Raw genomic sequence first — 8,851 nt, forward strand, 5'->3', positions numbered from 1 at the left:
AGTACAAAGCTAGAAAATAACACACTGGCATTGGGTGCTTTGTACACAGGCCTATGCAATATGTGTGAAGCACTGAGAGGTTGCATGGTGTCTCAGTGGAGGAACATTTTCACAGTGACACCTTTTCCTGGTGTTCATGTATGTTTGCTTCCATACATACAAAACCCATAAAAAAAACACTGTTTGTATGCACTTTTTCAATTTGTGCACAGCACCTGAGTGGAAACAGGAAATTTGCCGAAAAGTTTAAATATTACAAAGTTTGTACACTTGGCTGAAGTAGTAATGTTGGTGTATGGAATAAGCCAATGTCAGTCTCTGATTTAGGTGTGCAGCAAATTATCCTCTTTTTGCACACTAGTAGTATTATGTCCTCTCGTAAAACCTTTTAGTTTTTGCTTTGAGGAACAGTCTGTCTCGGCCAAGTTTACCGCAATAATATTGACGAAAAAACCGAAATCAGACAGACTACTAAGGTTCATCTTATCATGTTGGACAGACTTCCATTGTTGTGGCAGATTAATACAAGGAGGGTAATAGTAACTAGAGCTACAGTCACACCACTGTGTAAATTACAGAATTCATAAAATAACTGTTGAATTGTTGATGTCTGGAAAACACAAAAGCTGAACCGTGAAAAGTAAATCGCTAATACTTTACAAAAATTTAAATAAGAGCTATTTCAAAGACTTGTTACTCTCACACAGGTGTTTTCAATTATTCTGGCTAGTTAGACCCGTGCTCAGGTTGCAGTTGGGTGGAGTGCTGCTATGAATTACTTCAGGTCACCAAACCCCAGGTGTAAGCTGTTCTAAGAGGGGCAACAAAACTAAAAAACTAGGGAACAAGAAGTCATTCAAATTGACTCAGTAGCCTACACACCCCCAATGTCCTGATCAGAGGTCCAATCAGGCTGTGTGCCAAGTTGGTTAAACTACTGTAAATCAACTTGTAAGAAGAAGCTAATTTCTCTCACCGCCTCAACATTACAGTAGGGAAATTACCTAAAGGGCTGGCCTGGTCACAGCACTGTAGCTTTGGAGCTAACAGTTAAACACACGGTAGCCAGCTAGGAAATGAGAGGTAATAGTCACATTAGATCTCAGAGCTTTTTATCTGTACGTGTTGTGTTGGTAAGTAGCCAATTTGTGCAATATTTGAGTATTGTATTGTATTGAATTAAGTACTGTACATTTATTTGCTCTTTATCTTTGTCTTTCATGCTCTAGGACACTAAAATATTAAAATCTACCTCTGGGATTATTAAAGTACTCCATTTATCTAATCTAATTTACTTTTAGACAATTACGCCCCTCTGCCATTTGGTTTTCGGGATTGCACTTCATAAAATTCAATAAAGAATTTTACTGAAGAGAGAAACGGCATTAAAACTGCTATACAATTGCTAAATGTTTGCTAACTGTCAGTTAGCAAACGTGTTAGCTCGGTTACTAATGGAACAATAAGTTCATGCAGTTAAATCAAAACATGTATTTGTACCCGAGCTTTCTGTCACATACCTTTCTGTAAACAATTACTCTTTTGTAAGAGTGTGGAGGGTTAAATCAAAGTGGTACAACACAGCTAATCAGCTAGCTTTCTCCTTTTCTCTGTTTGCAAGATGGTCAGAATTGTCAAGGCGGTTAAAGTTGAACTTCAAAAAACTTGCATGAATTTACTCTGCCCCCTCTAATCACTAATCACGGCCACTGTCACCAGCCATTTAGAGTAATGTTGTATGCAGTTAGGTGCATCTGATTCCTTATCTTTGACTCTGCAGACAGTTGGGCAACCCTGATAGCTGACCTGGAGATTCTATGCAAACACACGCTGCTGAAATTAGCTTTAGCGGTGGGGACTGACTGCTGGTTGGTCTATTTATCATACAAGTCCTAATGTGCTAATTCTGTGTTCATAATCTGAGGCAGCATCATCGATCAACATAGCTTTGACAGGCCCCAACCCCGCCTCCTCTCTTTTCTCAAGCAGAAAGGGGTCATTTTTTTCAGTGTCCTCAATTCACAATTTCACTCAGAAACAATACAAATGAGCTTGTTCTGCCTTTATTGATTAATGGAAAATCACATCCCCTCAACCTTTTTTTATTAAAAGACACATCTGTGGTTTTGCATAGATGTACCTCTCTGTAGTTCTTGTATGTTTATTGTACCCACTGAAAGAAGAGGATAGTCATACTGTATATAATCCCTTTTTTTGGTGCCCAGTCATGGCAATACAAATGTCTTAATATACGATATGTGAGTTTATATTCATTCACAGATAAGTTTTAAGGGAGAATATAAGTATCAAATTTAAATATTTTAGTATTATTCATGTTCATAAATACAGCAAAATCACTATGCGTAATACCGCATGAATACTGAACACACGCTATAATCAAATGAGACCCGGCGAAGTGGTGAGGTCTGATTCTGGATAAATTAAAGGTGACACAGCTAATTCAGCAGGTAGACATCAGACATGAGTTCTTGCTTTGACCTTTTCTATGACTATGAGAACAGAGTAACTCACAAGGGGAAGTGTATTAGAAAATAAATGAAAGGTCTTGGTGGAAAGGTCGGGACACATGTTTCTGTGATGTGGAATAAAGTCGGCTTATAGCAATGTTTTAGCTGACTCCACGTCATTACAAAATCCTCAACAAATGCAATGTCTTTTTCAGCCTCACTGAAATATTTGCATATTATTTATAACAACGCCTCAGGAATTTGTTAAACATCCTGCGATTGAAAGGTTAAGGTTGAAATACTGTCTTACTCAGCTGAAATATGTTAAGCATTTAGTCCTGACTTAATTTTTTACATTTCTTAAGATACGTCCGACATCGTGGAATTATAATCATCAAAGATGGCAGAACGGATGGGATCCTACTGTTTACCTGCATGCTTTACATTTCACTTACCAAGAAAGTTCCCCATAGACAACAATTAGAGCAGACCAGCGAAAACCAGATGTTAGCCATGTGTGTGTGTGCTTTGCTCCAGCAAGGCTATAATCTGTGGTGGAAGAAGTACTTAGACCTTTTACTAAAAGTCATGCATGTAAACTCATAATTAAGTAAAAGTACACTAGTATGAGCATCACTATTCACTGAAAGTGCCAAAAGTAAAATGTGTTAAAATGCAGACTGGCCCATTTCAGAATAATATTGTAATTACTGAATACTGGATTCTTATCATTTTAATGTATACATCACTTTCTTTTGCAGCTGGTAAAGGTGAAATTAATTTGAATTACTTTACATACTGCTGGGTAGCTTAATCTATCACAATACATCTTCATTCAGTAGTTGATTTATGTATATGTATTTATACTTATAATCCAAATCTGCAATGACTCAAAAGGTGTCAGATTACGGAAGAGGATTAGGGCTGCAAAATCAGAACAAAGAACAGATCAGAACAAAATCAGAATTCAGATTTTATTTATAGAACTCATGACTTTTTTTCACATGTGGCTCTAATCCCCCTCTGTTTAACATAAATGTAGCAGTACAATACTTAGGAAGTAACAGAAAATGGAAATACTCACGTAAAGTGGAAGTACCTCAAAATTGTAGTTAAGTAGACCAATGTAGGCTACCTGAGTAAATGTACTTGGACACATTCCAACACAGGCTGTAATACTGCCTAGAGAAAACACTATAAGACAATAGTATATTTGTTGTAGGCAATAGATAGGCCAATCCTTGCAGAAGTGTCTGCAAAAGGCCTGCCCATTTAGTGTGCAATGATAAGACAATAATCAGGGTAACTCATGCTATTATCAGACACACAGAGAAAAACAACTGTTACTTATAGATTCAATAATTATAGAGGCTTTATAATAGGCAGCACTGTGTTTGACTAACCTGATTTGGCATCAGGGATATAAGCTATAAATAATGATTGTGCATCCGCACACAGGGAAGGACAGTGCAGACACATCCCTTGGTGAAGAGAAGCCTGATTCTTTCAAACTACCGTAGCTCAGACAGAACAGAATTGATTCAGGGCCGGTTCATTTGATTCATCTTTTTATAAATGTCAATTTTGCAGCCTACAGCTAACCCTAACTGCAACATCATCATAAAACAAGATGAACAGTGTAGTTCATGTTTTGTTGTTGAACAAACATTTATGTTCAGCGTGTCTCTGTAAAATAATTGTGTAGCTTGACATTTATTTTTCAGCCCAGACAATGTAAAATAGTCATGACGGCGTTAAAAAGTACACCGTGTGTTTTAGGGTCAGGTAAGCCTTGTTAAAATACAAATACTGAGTGTAATCAACTGCTATGAGAGAACCACAGGGTTAGATCTTCATTGAATCATATCAAAATGAATGGTGAGGATTGAGGTGTCTAGAGTAAAACCTTACATTAACATTAGCTGTTCCCCCCAAAACTGAGACCCATGAAAGATGACACCACATGCCTTAGCATCGAATGTGTTGTAACTGTTGCAGTAGTTTACACCGCTGCAGCACAGTGTTTGGCACAAATGGAAATGGGGGCCTGTCTTCTGTACTGATAGCCGAGGAAAGGGGATCAAAACCCCAGCCAAGGTCTGCTGCCTTTGATCAATTGTGTTCCAAAATTATACATGTACTTTTTTCAATAAGTTGACGCCTACTCTACTCAGTGGTTTACTGCATATTAATTGGCAGTAGAACAAGTTGTAAACACATGAGGCTACAATAAGGTATAGCCTATCAAGAACTTATTAGAACTAATTTACTCATCGAGCGGACACAAAGAAACATTTGTATAAATTTGAAGTTGTTTTTAAGGCCAGGTGATTCTCTGATTTGATTTCCACCAACTCACAACAACAACTGATCAGCTTCAGAGCAAAGCTGGGTTCTATCGTAGCACAGAGGAGAGACCCCTTACACATTTCATTTTATTATTGTATATTTATATAAATAATTTTCTTGAACATTTGTGCCTTTCATTTTGTAAATATGCTTCTACTCCTATTGATCATCTCGTGCAGGTTCATATTTGTCGGTCTTGCTATGGGATTTATTACCTAGTGTTCTTTTCCACAATCTTTCTGCTCCCCTGACAATCTGTAACAGTTACACAGATGTGGTTATAATGGCTGAAGGTAAACTGTGTGTTGTGATGAGTTATGATGATGTGCAAATACTTTTAATTGCATTTTACTCTCTTAGAAGACAAATAGAAATATCTTTTAGCCGTTCAAAAAAACGGTCATAATGGTATAATGTCATCACTAAAACCCATTCTTCAACTTGCCAACATCTACTCATTAACTGAATGGAAACTGTTCACTAACCTACTGCACCTACCTGCCAAATTAGAAAAACGATGAACCGCTGCATAGCAACAAATCTCTGAAGAAGAAAAGGTCATGCAGGCTATATATCCACTGCCTCAGTAAAATGAGATTCCTCCAATTGTTGTCCAATATTTAATATATTTTTTCTCCCTCTCTCTGACTCTTTTTCTTTCTCTCAGTCGTAAATAGTGATTCACTGCTCTGATTCTGACCAAGCTGATGATTTTAATTTTCTGTTTTCAGAGTAATAAACACTGACATGAGAATGAGCCTGGGGCAGACTTCTAATGAGAAAATGAAATTAGTTTTTCAGCTGACTGATCAGAAACATTTCATACATTATAATCAAGCATTTATTTGACATGATTTGTTTGGTGTGCACGCACGCATGTGTGTTCTGTAATGTGTGTGTGTTTGTGTGGGTGTGGGTGTGTGTGTGTGTGGGAGGGGGCATATGTGCACACATGTAAATACATTATTCATGATTTTGTTTGTGCTGTGCTACTGCTTGTTATTGCTACACCAAGACACAGCTTATGACATTTTCCAACCTTTTGTACCAGAACTAGCTGGTTGGCTGTCTCAGTATATCTAATTTTATGTCTCAAATTTCACAGTCGCATCCATCACAGTCCATCTCAGGTAAACTACAACGGTCAAATAGCCAATTACACCTGGCTCTCCAGTTACAGGGACTGCGGTGGGAGGCAGGGGTGGTCAATTCCCTATAATAATGGACAAAACTCTGACACTTGACATCATGTCAGAAAACAAGGTGGATAAATAAGAAAAAGTACTTAGTCACAGTCTTTTAATGCACTTATTAAAAGATTAAATTTTTTTACAAATCAACAATCGATTTGTTAATGCAACACATTTGTGTTTACGTTTCATTTAAATTTATTTATTTATATGTCTTTTCTACCTAGTTTCTCAAGACTAAAGACAAAGGATCATTTAGTGATCGTTAGAAACCCATTAGTTTATGTCCTTGATGGGTATTCATGGGGAAAATAAACTCATTGACAGAGTGCTTGAGACCTTAAATCTATTTCATTTTGTTTACATTCACTGATTGACCTCAAAAGCCTAATTGCATGCTATAGAATAGAGAATACTATACCATAGAATGCTATACTTATTTTACATAATTACTGAAATTCATTATTGTGAAAGGTTATTAAGAAAAATATTTTTCATGGTTATACTAACCTGGCCAATGCTCATGTGGATATATTATTCTCCACACTTCCCTTTTGAAATGTTTGAATCGTGTTGCCAGAGGCCTGTACTAAAAAACCATGTTCATTAGCATCTGTTTTGTGTTCAGGCAGAGTTCAAAGTAATTCCTTTCCCCCTACTTACATGTGGATAAGAGCTTGAATTACAGCAACACAACCACTAGTTTCCCTAGCTGCCATTTGACAAAAGTAGGGCAGCAAGAAAAACAAAGGGTACATAAAGCAATGTCTTTATTGTTGTGTTACATCACTCACTTGATCCTTTGCAAGAATGTTCTGTTGTGATGTGATTAGTTTGATGAAGACTGAGCTCTGTAGAGAGCCATTTAATTGACACAGACAAACAGGATGCCAATTTACACGTAGACAGTCCTGTAGGACATCATGGCATGTTAATAAAACCCTCATTTTGTGAGATTTAATAACCCCTGTTGATAGGTTTTATTATCAGCACATCCTCAAGTGAAAATGCTAATGACAAATTAAAATCAAATTTAAAGTTACCATCCATAAGATTTTCATTAAATCAAACCCCATATTTGATGCTACATATGGTCAGCCATTTTCAGTGTATTTAAATTATGTAATAACCTCTCTAAAAATGGAATTCATTGTTAGTGGCGGAGTTTGCTAGCCTGGATGCCAGCCCAACATTGCCCCGGCCACAACATTTGAGGTTGGGGATTTCGGTCTGGACTTCATCCGTTGTGGAGCAACTATGCTCGAACAAGAGCGGTTTGCACCAATCAAATTGACAGCGCGGCCTTTATATGCTGATGGACGGATGATCAACAGTAACGGTCATCCATGTCACCAAACAGCGCTTGGGTTTAATTAGTTTACAACAAGGGTGGCTGCTCCTGTAGAATTAAGATGTGTAAATTCCGCCATTGTGTCTGTTATGGACAATACCGACAGCGCATTCATTTTAAAAACCTCAACTGGTTTGTCTCAGCTCAACTCAAACGAGCTGATGGGGTCGCTGTGACTCAGATGTTCAAGTTGCTGAAGGTTGATTTAGAGGGAACTTTACCAGTTTCAATGGCCAATAGACAAGACAGCTGGTAAAGTCAGCTATGAACTATTTAAATAAAATAATCAAAAAATGATCCATTTTATTTCTACATTGCAAACAGCGGTACAAAATGGCAGAGTTTTAGACGGATCCTCAATGACCACCCAAAAAGCACAGTAACGTAACATTATATGGTGGAGAGAGATAGAGAGTGACGGAAGAGAGGAAACGCCCCGCGGCGTTAGAACAAAGCTGTGAATCAGAGAAATAAAATGCGTTTTAGAGATTCATCTCTAGACATGCAACTGTAGCAAGCATCTCACTATCACTAACATTATCCGCATTCAAATTTACACAAAACAAATGCACCCAGCTACAAACAGATCTAAAAATCGGACCTTAGGAGACAAGTGCATTGAGCCAAGAGTAGTTTCTATGGAGACAATACACTGTCTCTGAGTTCTGTTAACAGTTGAGTTGAATTCCGTAGCTCTGATTGATTTAGGTCTGTCCAACTGAGTGCAGAGACATTTTTCGGTTGAAACACGTCCCATAATCGCAGTCCAATGGACCAGTATCACACTAATTCTGACTTGAATCTGAGTATGACGATGTCAGGCTACGGGTTTGCCATTCCTGTGCCGGATTCAAATTGTCTACTTATACAGTTTCACAGGAAACAATGCATGTATGTTATCCAGTGTTACTGTTTTTAAATTCATCAATATCAGCATCACAGCTTACTTTTTACTTGCCCCAGCAACGTTATAGAGCTGCATTAAGTAAGTTGGAATGGAAGCAAAACATTCAATCGGGTGGCTTTTACTGTAAAGTCTTCACAGGAAACTCAAAGTAATTTTCACAGAGGTTAGCGCTGACAGGGATCGTTCATCAAAAAATGCATCCACAAAACTAGAAGTCTATACCATCTCCTCAGGGAAATATCTGGCTCTTTAGCTGCTTATGCTTCACTACCAGCTAGTCGCTAACTTTGTCTGTCTGCTGTTGTTTGGTTGGCGAGTAGTGTGAAGTGGGTTTATCACAGCTTTTTTTTGTTCAGGAATGCTGTCTGCTCAGGAGAGAACACCCCCCTTTCAGTGTATGTGATGGTTGTCTGTCGATTTATCATTTCACTGTAACATTGTTTGACTCACAATGGACATAAAAAGAAGGATCAAAATTGATGCAGCAGAAGCAGAGATATAGTCTTCTTTATTCCACATATTCTTCCTTCAAAACCTGCTGCGGACTTTACAGACGGGTGTTCTTGCTCGACATTTCTGCCTGTTG

The sequence above is a fragment of the Etheostoma cragini genome, chromosome 1 (assembly GCF_013103735.1).
Source record: "Etheostoma cragini isolate CJK2018 chromosome 1, CSU_Ecrag_1.0, whole genome shotgun sequence".
NCBI lineage: Eukaryota > Metazoa > Chordata > Actinopteri > Perciformes > Percidae > Etheostoma > Etheostoma cragini.